Source organism: Microplitis mediator, chromosome 9 (assembly GCF_029852145.1).
Source record: "Microplitis mediator isolate UGA2020A chromosome 9, iyMicMedi2.1, whole genome shotgun sequence".
NCBI lineage: Eukaryota > Metazoa > Arthropoda > Insecta > Hymenoptera > Braconidae > Microplitis > Microplitis mediator.
In genome coordinates, this window is record NC_079977.1 from 1,759,853 (window position 1) to 1,774,583 (window position 14,731).

The following is a 14,731-nucleotide window of genomic DNA, read 5'->3' on the forward strand; positions in this document are numbered from 1 at the left end:
GTTTTTTATATTAAGCTATATATACATTTACATTTATCTTATAATATATTGTATTGATATATTTCCTTTTATATTCAAAAAATATAAAATTTTTATATGAAATGAAACATATGGTAGCATATAATTTATATTATATATGGCACCATATATTTTCTTTGTTATATTGAAGCATATATTTTATTCGGTGTATGTATATGTATATGGGTATATATATTCGCATCAAATTAACTAATTTTGAAAATTTTAACTGCAATTTAAAGAGTATATTAAAATTTAGATCTAATTTAATTGGAGTTGGTCATACGAATAATAAACTTTTTTTTTCCATACACAATATAAATATATGTTTTTATATATGATCAGAATATATTTTTCGAATATGATAGAAATATATATTTTTCTGTATGATAAAAATATAGTTTTCGTATATGACAAGAATATATATTTTCATATATGATAAAAATATATTTTTTGTATATGATTGACATATATATTTTATATATGCTAAACATATACGGACATGTATGATGAATATTAGATTTTTTAATATAAAAAAAAATATATCAGAAAATATAGTTAAATTCGCCACATATATTTTCTGATGTTTATCATATATGTTATTTTCATACGGGATTGATAAGAATTTATATTTTCATATATGATAAAAATATATTTTTTTTATATGATTGACATAAATATTTTATATAAGCTAAACATATACGGATATATATGATGAATATTATATTTTTTAATATAAAAAAAAATATATCAGAAAATATAGTTAGATTGGCTACATATATTTTCTGATATTTATCATATATTTTGACCATATATGTTATTTTAATACGGAATCTTATAAAAATTATAAAAAATAAATTATTTATTTAAATACCTGGCAGAATTTATGAAAAAAAACACACATCTGCCTGTGACTAATTTCGCACTCGTGACAGTTAAAAAAAATTTTTTAAATCGGATCGGTTTCAGTGTCCAATAAAACATCGTTTCCGGTTGCTCAAAAAACACTTTGTGCATTCTAAAGTATTTTCATTCTTATTTTTTTTTTTTTTTTTTTTTTTTTTTTTTTTTTTTTATTGTGGATAAGTATTCTTGTATAAAAGTTGTATAGAGTGAAAAGTATTGACTATTGAGAGAGTAAAAGGCAGCTCATTCATAGTTCATGAATGGTCAATGGTCAATACTGAGTAAATTCAAGGGCGGGGGAAAAATACTTCCCGTTGAGCACGGGGATATTATTCTTCAAGTGACTTTGTAGTGGTCATTTCATTGACTATTTTAGAGCATTTGATGCGCCAGTAAATTCAAACTCAAGAACCACAGCCGTTATATTTCTAAATCTAAAATTTTTTTAGATTTCTATTTTTAACCAGCGGGTTTTTTAAAAATATCCATTCACATTTCGTGCTTCTGAGTAAAACAGTACGCGGAAGTTTGTGAGTTAAATAAATACTAAGTCAAGGCTCTGATAACTATTATCAATGTAATTGATAAAATTTATCGTCATTTTTTAATTGCAATTTATCACCTACTTTAGTGTGCAACGGAATTAACTGACGTTAAGTAAAATCGAGCTCAAATTTACCGAAGGTTTGATTTTAAATTTATTTTCAAATTACGAAATTTTGTTTCTTACAAAAAATTTTTTTTTTAGAAAAAACTGGTGGCAAAAATAATTATGGAGAATAAAATAATTTTTTTACTCATATTTATTATTATTTTTGTGGTCAAAAATATCGAAAGTTGTGGACCCTGTGGTTTTTTTCAAAAATATCGTAACCAAGAATGCGAACCACTTAAATATCCAAATATTGGATCAGTTGGCTGAATACTATTGTAAATAAATATATATAAGTACATATATATATTTTTTTGTCTTACAAAATTGTGTATTATTTTGTATTTGATAAAATTTTTCGCATGATCCAAAGTTGATTTTATTTTTTCTACTCCGTTACTTCGAAAAGTTAAAAAAAAAAATGATTTGTCACAATGGCCATAATTTCTTATCATAATTTAAACCCTACACCTGCATTTGGGCCGTAGTAAACTCCAAGAATTATCTTTTCATATGTGGCTCAGCCTTAAGTTACAAATACGGGCTGCGTCCAAAAGTATCCGTAGGGAAGCTTTAAGTGTAGACGAGAAAACGAGTGCATAAAAATGTATTGTTAAAAAAAATATATAACTAGTATATTATTTTTACATTTTTTTTTTTAACTTTCAACATTGAGGAGTAAGGAAATTGCCAATAATTTCAAGCCATTCATTTACCAGAGCACACACACGAATATTTACAAAAAAAAAAATATTCTCTACCAATACGCCCACGAAAATTACTTAAGCCTTAGGACATTACGAGCATCGATTCAATGTTACAAGTTACCCACTTACCGGTACTGCAATATTATTTAAATTTTTTTTTACTTTTTTTTTGAGATGTGATAATATAAAGGTATGAATCGTAAGATATATAAATATATACAAGTATACGAGCAATGACTCTGCTGGCTATTACGTTACGTAAAATTAGAGCGCGTGAGTTATTATTTACATACTTGTGATATTTTTAAAAAATAACCCGGGTAAAAAAGTTCTTATATGATCATATAAAAGTGACTCATATAAAACCATATAAAGTTTTATAATGAAATTGGTCCTATAAAAACTTATATGACTTTATAAAATCTTACATAATCATATAAAATCTTATATTATCATATAAAGTTAGATATACCCGGTAAAAAATGATTTTACTTAATCATATATACCATATATATCATATTTCATTAATTATCTGAATTCGTAGAAGAATTTTATAAGGTCATATAAGATTTCATATGATCATACATGATTATGTATAATCATATAAAACGTGCTCTTGTAATTTCACAATGTTATATATAACTTTATATGAAGTTACATCGAATTTTATAAAAATTTTATAAGATTATACGAATTATTGTAAGAATTTTATAAGATCATATGAGTTTTTATATAATCATATATGACTGCATATAATGTATAACATTTTATCTGGTAACGTTATAAACTCATATATAACTTTATAAAAAATCATATCACCGTTATAAAATCCTTATAAAATTATATAAATTCTTATAAGAATTCTATAAGATCGTTATGAGCTTTTATATGATCATATATGATTATATATAAGCATATGAAACTTTACCTGGTATTGTTATAAAGTTATATATAACTTTATATAAAATCACTTCAATTGTTATAAAATTCTTATAAGATCATATGAATCCTTATAAGAATTTTATAAGATTATGTAAGCTTTCATATAATCATATATAAACACAAATGTTTATATATGATTCTATAAGAACTTTTTCTCGGGTTTATATAAAATCACATCAATTTTTATAAAATCCTTATAAAACTATAATTTCTTATAAGATTTTCATAAGATCATATGAACTTTTATATGATCATATATAATTATATATAAGCATATAAAACTTTATCTAGTACTTTTACAAAGTTATATATAACTTTATATAAAGTCATATCAATTTTTATAAAGTTCTCACGAGAGTATATTAATTCTTATAAGAACTTTATAAGATCATATAAGCTTTTATGTAATCATATATAATTTTTATATTTTTCTTATATGATCATATATAAATTGTATATGAACATATATGTTTATATATGATCATATAAAATCTTTTTTTCCTGGGAATATATGAGATATTTTATTTCAAAAAAAAAAAAATTTACTAAAATTGATCTAAATAAATTTTATTAATTTTTGTGGCCCAATTTACGCCACGGTCTATTTTACTGCCATGTAAAATTTACTGATGGCTTAAAAAAAAAAAATTTGAATTTTGATACTAAAATACCATGAGCGGGAATCGAACCGACGACCTCGCGCTCTGTGGAAAATTTTAATTCTTGAAAATTAGTGGCCGTAAAAATTATTTTTAGAAGAGTAATGAGATAAATTATAAGTATGACGACTAGAAAAAAAAAAAAATTACTTTGATGGCGCGGTGATGTAAATATAGTTTGTTGTTAAAAAAACAAGAGTATATGGTAGAAAAAAAAAATGAAGGAAAGAATTCGCACGTGCGCAAGTGACGATTTGCAGCTGTCGAGGATATGGTAGGTGTCCAGTTGATTGCCCCGAGGGAGAGGAGCAAAGAAGAGGGCACGATAAATAAGTATACACTGGGCAGTACTGGTTATGCGGAGTAGTAGTAGAGGATATTGCGATACCAAAGAGAAAAAAAATACCGCGAGGAAGCCAGAGGGGGTCGCAATGCAGTGTCTCGTGTGTCTCGATCTCGATAATTTTATACTACACACACACTGTATCTTTTTGTACTGCAACTAGTTTCTTACAAAGTGTCCTAGGACACTTGACACTTTTCAGTGTATCGTGTGTACTTTACGCCCGAATTATTTTCAAACGTATATTTAGTCAGATACTTTAGTTTTTTATTTTTTAGTTTAAATTTTGGAATAGCGAGACGGCTAAGAAAAGTTTTTCTAAAAAATTTAGTTATAAAATAGTGACATTGAACTAAAAAATTTTTGAATAGGCGTAAAAATATTTGATAAATTTTATGAAAATTATTACAAGAATAAATAAAAATTAGTAGGGGAAGGGGGAGGGGGGTAAATGGGCCCCTTAAGAAATGAGGGCTTATATGTAATATAAATGTCAGCCCATTTTTCCCCATGAGGCCCATTTTGCCCCACTCTTCCCTAATAGGGGAAAAGGGGGGGGGCCTTAAAATTTTAAGTGCCTCGAATGATTTGGGGGCGAAACGGGCCCCTTAAATTTTGGGGCCCATCCCCCCCTCCCCTAATAATAAGAAAAAAAAGAAATTTTAGAAAAATCGAGAAAATTGAGTAGTAGAACTTCCGTTGTATCTAGTATATTATAATTTTTCTATATGTTAATTACGTGTACAGAAAAATTTAATTTAATTAAATTTATTTGATATCCAGAATTTTTTTTTTAAACTTCCCACTAAGAAGATTGAAAATTTCATTTTTTAGGGGGTGCCGTTAGACAAAATAAATAATTTCTAACGGCGTAGCTTAACCCATAGCATCTATGTGTCGACTCAGTAGATCCATTTCTTCTCTTGTTAGGGAACAACTTTTTTTCCCTTTGACTTCACCGCACCTCTTCTTGCAACATTCCTTATCTTCTTTACACTAAAGTAAAAAAAAATAATATTTATTCATAAATAATAATTAAATTATAATATTATTCAGTTAAAATATTAAAATTACATCTTGTCCAGCTTCTAAACAGTCTTGAGCACAAATATTTATGACCAACATGGACACCAGCAGTAAAATAATAAATTTGGACATCTTTGATTTTATTTATTTAATTAACAAACTGCAAGTAATTTATTTAAATAAAATAATTTTACTATTTATATTTTAGTATTCATATTTTTACTTACGAATTTTGTTAGAAGCGATCGATGTCTCGTGTATTATTTAATGAATTTCTACTCCTCTATACTTGAAACTCGACTTTTTACTCAAAATTTAAATGGTTATTTATCGTAATAGTTATATTTAATTATTTTAATTGTTCTAATCGATAATTGTTACGTGAAAGTAATCGACAACATTCTGGCAATTCCTTGAGATTTTTTTTCCGCCACTGAATAATTCGCATATTCAAAATCTTAAATAAATTTTTTTTCACTAAGAATTCAAAAATAATTTTCAAAATTTATTTTTTATAAAAATTTATTATCAATTAAAATTTTACGGATTCATTTTCTTCCCTTCGTTCTCTTTTTCGTAAAATTCTTCTAATGGCATTTCAAAAATTTTTTTTATACCCCAACAAAATTAAAAAATGTTTTCAGCCAAGACGCATTTTTTCTGTGTATAAATAATTTTCATACAAATTTAAATTTATACAATTTCTGATAAAAAAAAATCAAATTTATAATAATAGGGGAAGAGGGGGCAAAATAGACCCCTCATGAAAAAGAGGTCTCACTTGCTTACTTTTTTCTAGCCCGTTATCATGTATTTGGTCCCAATATACCGCGTCTGTTTAAAATTAAAAATCTCTAAATTTCGAGCAAAATGGGCCCCCAAAAAAACTTCCTAATATTTAATTTTTTTACCCCAATTACTTTTTCTAGTCTTCTGCCATGTAAAATTTTGGGCAAAATGGGCCCTATAAGTAAACCACAATCTCAAACCCTTTGCAAGGGTTTCTTATTCTTGAATCATTTAAATGAACAAAATTTATGGAGGGCCCATTTTTCCCCCTCTCCCTAGTAATTTTTTATCATTCATCAAGTAATTATTGTCCCGCTACCGGGGTACTTTTATCACAATTTCAAGATTCGTTGAAAGCATTTAATTAATATCTTAAAACAAGTCAAAAAAAAAGTAAAAATAAAGTATATAAATGTATGTGTATATGTATAAAAATATTTTCATACGGAATTTAAGTTGATTGCAATTAATGAGGAGAGATATTACCAAGTTGCTCGGTTGTAGGGGTCATAAAAAAGTTTAAGAATTACTAATGTGCCGACAGGATTAACGATGTTGAATTATTGCATACGCTCAGCGCTGCCAACTATACAGCACACCACCTTCTGCAATATCATATACGCACATATATATATTTATATGCATGTAAGAGTGGGTGTAATTGCTAAAGTTTTTATCAAGATAAAATCCCGGCTGTGATTCATGGAATATATCTCCATATGCTCTTTATTCCATTCCATTGGATGCTGCCTGCTAGTATTTTGTTTTCATTTACCATCGGCTCATTAATATTTATTTTTACTTTTTATTTTTACTGCACTTACCTTACAATCGCCGTACCGCGGCCATAAGGCTGAGGCTGAAAAAAAATTGAGATATATTAATGTAATGGGTGAATCTTGACCTTTGGAGATGGAAATGGCTGACTGAGGGTGAGTTGGGTTTTTAAAAGCCAACCGATTTGTGTACGAGGGAAATTAAATTTTTTTAGTTGGTTTTATTACTGCGGAGGTGCTAAGCCTCGGGTCGGATGCTGTTATTATCAGCCGAAAATTACGGTAACGTTATATTACCGGCATCACATCCGTTGGTCATAAGTCAAGGCTTAAATACGTTGATAGGAGCTATTAGGTGGTAAAGACTTTTTTCGCTAAATCGCTTGGGGATTTTAAAAAAAATATTTTCTTGGCTTCTCGTGGTCGTAGAACAATCCACTTGTGGTCGTTTTGCTCTTTCAAGTGTCTACTTTAATGTAGATTGTATCAATATTGCTAAAAAAAATTTTTATGCTTCGAAAATAAAAAAAATCTTAATCAGTATCAATAGACTCGATTTTTTTGGTAAAAATTCAAAAATTAGAATTTAAAAAATTTTTTTCTCAGCTTCTAGTGGTCGTAGAAAAATTTTGATGGACTCATTTTGTGCGTCAGAATGTCTACTTTAATGTGGATGATGCAATAATTATTCTAAAAAAATATGTGTGCTTAAAAAATCAAAAAATCTGACTCAGTATCAATAAATTTGATTTTTTTTGGTAAAAATTCAAATTTAAAATTTCAAGAAATTTTTTTTTTAGCTCCTAGTGATCGTAGAAAAATTCCTATGGGCTCATTTTGTGCGTTTGAATTTTTACTTTATCATAAAATTTATAAACCTCGCGAAAAAATTTTGTATGTTTAAAAAATTCGATTTTTTTGGTAAAAATCCATGAATCGAAAATTCCAAAATTTTTTCTTAGCTTCTAGTGATCGTAGAAAAATTTCTATAGGCTCATTTTGTGCGTTTGAATTTTTACGTTATCATAAAATTTATAAACTGCGCGAAAAAATTTTGTATGTTTAAAAAATTCGATTTTTTTGGTAAAAATCCATGAATCGAAAATTCCAAAATTTTTTCTTAGCTTCTAGTGATCGTAGAAAAATTTCTATAGGCTCATTTTGTGCGTTTGAATTTTTACGTTATCATAAAATTTATAAACTGCGCAAAAAAATTTTGTATGTTTAAAAAATTCGATTTTTTTAGTAAAAATCCATGAATCGAAAATCCCAAAATTTTTTCTTAGCTTCTAGTGATCGTAGAAAAATTTCTATAGGCTCATTTTGTGCGTTTGAATTTTTACTTTATCATAAAATTTATAAACTGCGCGAAAAAATTTTGTATGTTTAAAAAATTCGATTTTTTTGGTAAAAATCTATGAATCGAAAATTCCAAAATTTTTTCTTAGCTTCTAGTGATCGTAGAAAAATTTCTATGGGCTCATTTTGTGCATTTGTACTTTTACTTTATCATAAAATTTATAAAAACTGCCCGAAAAAATTTTGCATGTTTAAAAAATTCGATTTTTTTGGTAAAAATCCATGAATTAAAAATTCCAAAATTTTTTCTTAGCTTCTTGTGATCGTAAATAAATTTTTGAGGGCTTATTTTTCCCATTCAACTCTCTACTTTTTGAATATTTATTTATTTATATATTTTTGATGTTCAAGTTCAAATTTTTTGGACAAATGCTTAGCGCTTTTACTAAGTAACAGTCAGTGATGAGATCTGCACTGGCTAGGTCGCGAAACGCCTCGGATATACGTCTGAATCCGAGATTTATAGGCCCTACTTATCGCGTACTTACTGAGTTGTATATCAACAATGACACCCGCACCCGCAGGCGGACTTAAAAAGTTTCTCAACACATCCACACTCTACACTTTTTCATTCTCTTCCCCCGACTTCTTGTTTCTTTTATTCCTTTCCTCGCATGTTAACTTCACCTTTATCTTCATTTAAAACTCAAACTTAAACTTCATCTTCATCATCAATTTTTTTAATTTCAAATAATAAATATTTAAAGATAATAAATCCAAAACGCAAAAGACGCAGGGCAAAATGAACCTCAATCAATTTTTTAATTTTTTAAACCGATTTCAAATTTTTAAAAAAATTTTTACTGACAATTACCCCATGATATTGAAATTTCAAAATTTGCCGGCCCATTTTATCCCTTTTTTATTTTAAATTCAACTGATTAGTCGCGTATAAAATTTTTTTTCACACATTTAGATATTTTTTTTTTTTTTTCTAAACAGTATTTAGATTTCCAATTAAGATATTTAACTTGGAGACAGAGTCCATTAATTTTAATGGACTAATCTTTTATTTTCAACATATTAAATTAAATCCTTGTTAATTTTAAACGGATGATCCTTTATTATTATTTTTCTTTACTTCTATTCTATTTTCGTTATTATTTTTCTCAACAACTTTATTCATAGGTATTATTATGATGAGTGACTACCTAAATTATAGATACTCACGAAGGGCTAGGTTTCCTGTTTTAAATTGAGATATGATAAAAATCTATTCTTCTCTCTCTCTTTTTTTTTTTTTTAACAACAACAATCGTATGTATCTACTTAGTATTCAAATATAAACTAGTTATTTATCTAGCTCATTATATTCAATTATTTTAATTGTCCATACTGATAATTGATATGTGAATGCTAGTGAGGACCTTGCGGTAGTTTACCTAAACTGTTTTTTTTTTTTTTTCATATAGGGGAAGGGGAGGCAAAAGGGAGTAGGGTAGGCAAAACGGGGTACCCCCAAAATTTTATAAAAAAAAATCTAATTAAGCGTTACTTTGAATTTTTTTTGATAAACTTTTTCAAAAATCAATTGTCAGTTGAAAAATATTAATGACGTTTGTTTTATGATAAAAACTATTAAAAATTTTTTTTCTTCTTTTGTCTCCAACAAACATGTAAAATATAATTTTTCTTTATGTAAATTACTTACAAAAAAATTCAACTTGATCAAATTCGTTTAAAATCCAGAAATTTTTTTTTTTACCTTTTTTAGGGGGTACCCCACTTTGCCCGCAGAAATGAAAAATTTTTTTTTTCAACGGTAACTGAAAATTTCTTCTATTTACTTTGAATATCATTAAAAAAAAAAAGATTTAGCGTATTTGAGTCCTCGAAAACTTGGTATTTCCTTAAGTACCCCCTTTTGCCCCTCTTCCCTATATTACGTATTTTATAAAGTTTTATTAAAAATTAAGTCACTCGAAATTATGATTTTTTTTGAACTATTAAAAGTAGCCCAAGTTGCCTCATAATGTATTTTGGCTCGTAGTAGAGTTTTTAAATAAAATTTTGGAGGTTAATTTTGTCCTGTCTTTTGCTCCTATCAGTTGCTTCCCCCACCTTTTAAATGTTGGTTTTAGTGGCTTTGCACATGCGCTCATTCTCCCTGATTAAACAACTGAATTCGATCGAATTAAACAGAATTAAATTTTTAATTCTATTTAATTCAGATAAATTCTGTTAATTCGGTACCTAACTTAAAAATGAATTCTGTCTTATTCGGCAGGAAAACCAGAATTTGTCAAAATTAAACCGAATTCAAATAATTCTATTCGGTTTAATTCTGATTAATTCGAAAATAATTCTCCTATTTCTGGTTCTGAATCCGAATTAAACAGAATTAAAACGAATTTGAAATTTTTAAATCGGTTTTATTCTGTTTAATTCAAATTTAAATTTTCTATTCAGTTGAATTCTGTTTTGCAGAATTCTACAGAATATAACAGAATTAAAATTTTTAATTCGGTCGAATTCAGTTGATTAATCAGGGCTAATATCATGGTGGTGGGGGAAAGAACTGGTGGGAAAAAAATCCTTAGTTTTCATCGGGACGACTACAAAATTAAGCCTTGTTGCCGCTGATTTAAATTATAAAATCGAGTATGAGGGCATCACAAGCCGTAGGCGAATGCTGCCAACGTACGTAATTTCAGCAATTGCTATATATACATATATATAATAATATTAATAGTGAGCTATCGGAAATTATGAAAAATAAATAATTGAAATAATATTTTTGGAGGTTAATGACAACTAATTATTTATTTAATCATTAAACGAATTATAAATTATTAATTACACATCGTATAATTTTTAATTAATTACCGTTTGACATAAATAAATAATTTTTAACGGTGTAGCTCAATTATAACCCATCTTACGGGCGTGTTCCATCATTTCTTCCATTTCTTCTTTCGATGGGTGACACAGCTTTTTCCCTTCGAACTCTTTGCACTGCTTTTTGCAACATTGCTCATCTTCTTCACACTAAAATAAAGTCAAAAAAAAATATATTTTCCCATAATTGATAATTGAGTTATAATATTATGCAGTAAAAACATTAAAATTACATCTCTTCCCAGTTCTATACACTCTTCATCAGCCCAAATATTTACGACCAACATAGACACCAGCATTAAAATAATAAACTTGGACATCTTTGAATTTATTTATTCAATTAAAAAATTTAAACTGCAAGTGATTAATTCAAATAAAAAAAGTTTACTATTTATATTCTAGTATTCATATTTTTACTTACGAATTTTGTTAGAAGCGATCGAAGTCTTCTTGTATTACTAACAAATTTTTCGTTCTCTGCACCTCAACTTCCCCTTTTTATTTAAAATTTAAAAGCTTATTATATTTAATTACTTTAATTGTTCTAATCGATAATTATTATGCAAACGTCATCGACAACCTTGAGGTCATTCCCTAAACTTTTTTCCGCCAATAGATAAAACGTATATTTAATATTTTAAATAAATTTATTTTCACTGAAAGTTTCTAACAATAATTTTAGCTCAAATCTTTCTAACAGATGGATTTATCGAAAAATGATAAGAGATCTTTTTTTAGAGCATTAAAATTCCTATAAAATATCTTTTGAGATCTGTACAATGCGCCATGACTGAGATATAAAATTTCAAACTTTAAATAATTTTTTTCCCATATGTTATTAGAATCAAAAATATAAAATTATGACTCGCGACCTCTGAATATCAAAATTAAGAGCTCATATTTGTACAGGAACTTTATTTTGGCATCCTCTGACATAATTTCACGGCCATACGAAAAAAAAATTAGTCGACTTTTTTGATACTCTTTGATATATTTATATATATAATAAAATTTTATTACAAGAAACAGTTTGCAATATGATTTAAAAACTAAAATTTTCTAAGGACTGGAAAAAATTTCTTAGCGCAATAATTTTTTTCACGCCCTAAGAAAATTTTTTGATTTTAGTAAATGATGGAAAAAATTTTTTTGGGGCGAGTAAAAATTTGTTGCGCCAAGAAATCCTTTTTTCTGTGTAGCCACCGAAAATTCATAAAAATAAAAATTTGGAAAATCCAAAAGTGCACGCCTCGAACGCTCATATTACAATAAAATTAATTATTAATAATTTTTCTTTATTACAAAATTTTTTAATAAACATCTAGACATTCCTTTTTTTTTTTTTTTTAATTTCGTTACTTAGATAACAGTTGGCAAGTCGATTTGTCACACGATATAATAAAAAAAAAAAAAAATTATCTGATGGTAAAGTGGAGCCTTATAATATCAGCAAAGTTTCATGATAATCATGCCTACTTATATTTGTGGGGGAAAAATGGCGGATGAAGCATTAGTAAACATAATCAGTTTTCAGTTTTTAATTGATAATAAAGGAACAAGAAGGACTACAGTAGTAATATTTAAAAGGCTTCTATTCTACTAAAATCTGAAGCTATTGAAAAAAAAATTGGACTGATTAATTGAGTTTTTCGAGAGATATCTTGCTCACACACGGACATCCCAATTGACGTCCAACTAGTCTCATGTTAAATAATTTTTTTCTTATTATAGTGTAGCTAAATGAAATTTTTAATTAAATCAAAATTATTCTTTAGAATTTTCCCTAGACATTGGTGTACTTTTTTTACCACAGAGGTGATTTATGAAATTAGCAGAAATGATCAAAGGTAAGAAAATCCCGTTTTCACGACAAGTCGATTATAGAGCACAACCTCTCCCGCTATCGCGTCCGAGGCATGCAATAATTAAAACAATTTTTTTGGAAGTTGACAACTAATTATTTATTGTACAATCAAACAAATTAAATATTTCAATTACACATTGTATAATTTTAAACAAAATATCGTTGGAATAAAATATATTATTCTTGAGGAGCAGCATCAATGTTTTTGTCAATTAGTTTCATTTGTTCTTTTGATGGGAAACATTGCTTTCTCTCATTATACATATCACACATCTCACTGCAACACTCCTCACTTTCTTCACACTGGATTTGAAAAAAAATTAATTTATTCATATCATAAATAATAACTAACTTACAATATTAATTAGTAAAAATATTAAAATTACATCATCGCCAGGATCAGAACACGTTTTTTCATCATCAGCGTAAATAGTGACAGCGAACATAGTTACCAACAGTAAAATAATAAACTTGGACATCTTTGACTTTATTTATTTAATTAACAAACTGCAAGTAATTAATTCAAATAAAAAAAGTTTACGATTTCTATTTTAGTATTCATATTTTTACTTACGAATTTTGTTAGAAGCGATCGATGTCTCGTGTGTTATTTAATAAATTTCTGCTTCTCTATACTTGAAACTCGCCTTTTTACTTAAACTTTAAATGGTTATTCATCAAGCTTATTATATTTAATTATTTTAATTGTTCTAATCGATAATTGTTATGCAAACGTCATCGACAACCTTGTGCCAATTACCTAAAACTTTTTTTCCTCCAATAGATAAAACGCATATTTAATATTTTAAATAAATATATTATTTAAAATTTCTAACAATAATTTTTTTTTGTAAAAATTTAGTTTTAATAAAAATTTTACGGATATTTTTTTGCCCCGCTCATTAAAATTATATTTGAGTACACAGAAAAAAATAATTTCTTGGCGCAAGAAAAAGTTTCAATTATCGATGAAAAACAAAAATTTTAAAACTAAAAAAATTCCCCTGGCGTAAAAAATTTTTTCTTATCCTCAGAAAATTTTTACTCGTCTCAAGAAAATTTTTGTTTATAGCTCATAATGCAAAAATTTTCTTGGGCCGAGTAAAAATTATTTACGCCAAGAAATCATTTTTTTCTGTACATATTCAAAATTTGTATGAAAAATCTAGACGTCACTTGAAATTTAAATTATTTTTTAAGAATACTAAAAGTGGCCCAAGTTGCCTCATAGAATATTTTGTCTCGTAATACATTTTTTGAGGAAAATTTTTAAGGAAAATTTTGTCCCAACTTTTGCTACTGACGTAAAGTCTATTAGCAGCTCCTTTAAAATTATAAAATCGAGTAGGACTTGGCATCACGAGCCATAGGCGAGTGCTACCAGCATGTGAAACTTCATATATATATATATATATATATATATTAGGGTGTTTCAGAAAAAACAAATTTTTTTTGGTATTCAAAAATTGAAAATATACCTGAAAATAAAAATTTTGGTGGCAATCCGAGCTCTTAATAATAATATTAAGGTTTGCCTTAATCCATTTTTCTATTTTCCATTTAAATAACATAGGAAATAAAATTTTTTTTTTTAGAATTTTTTAGCTTACAGACCACTCAAAGGATTTTTATGCTCAATGAAACTTTGTGTAGGAAATCGAATGCTCTACAAAAAAAGTCTCTTATCATTTTTTGATAAATCCCACTGTTCAAAAGTTATTTAAGTTTCAAGTCATATTTATAGTAAATTTTGAGATCTTTTCACTTTCTGGCGAAACTATCAGTCTTATTACAAAATGTCATAGAAACTTTCTTGTAGGTAATTTTATTCCTTACAAATTATTACGAACAA

At 27.2% G+C, this 14,731-nt stretch overlaps 5 long non-coding RNA genes across 5 annotated transcripts in view; 1 reads left to right on the forward strand and 4 right to left on the reverse strand.

Annotated features, from left to right (window-relative positions):
- LOC130674763 (uncharacterized) overlaps nt 1-14,731 on the forward strand; it is a 43,945-nt gene that overhangs the window by 1,159 nt on the left and 28,055 nt on the right. The gene's annotated exons all lie outside the window — the stretch shown is intronic.
- LOC130674771 (uncharacterized) lies at nt 4,954-6,079 on the reverse strand. Its single transcript, XR_008991124.1, has 3 exons — nt 5,481-6,079; nt 5,302-5,413; nt 4,954-5,223 (listed from the first exon to the last, which is right to left on the reverse strand). It is a non-coding gene; the product is annotated as an uncharacterized LOC130674771 (long non-coding RNA).
- Nucleotides 6,711-9,437, reverse strand: LOC130674772 (uncharacterized). Its single transcript, XR_008991125.1, has 3 exons — nt 9,348-9,437; nt 6,867-6,901; nt 6,711-6,795 (listed from the first exon to the last, which is right to left on the reverse strand). It is a non-coding gene; the product is annotated as an uncharacterized LOC130674772 (long non-coding RNA).
- LOC130674765 (uncharacterized) lies at nt 10,919-11,517 on the reverse strand. The gene is made up of 3 exons (XR_008991118.1): nt 11,437-11,517; nt 11,249-11,369; nt 10,919-11,165 (listed from the first exon to the last, which is right to left on the reverse strand). It is a non-coding gene; the product is annotated as an uncharacterized LOC130674765 (long non-coding RNA).
- On the reverse strand, nt 12,959-13,573 carry LOC130674769 (uncharacterized). The gene is made up of 3 exons (XR_008991122.1): nt 13,454-13,573; nt 13,266-13,386; nt 12,959-13,182 (listed from the first exon to the last, which is right to left on the reverse strand). It is a non-coding gene; the product is annotated as an uncharacterized LOC130674769 (long non-coding RNA).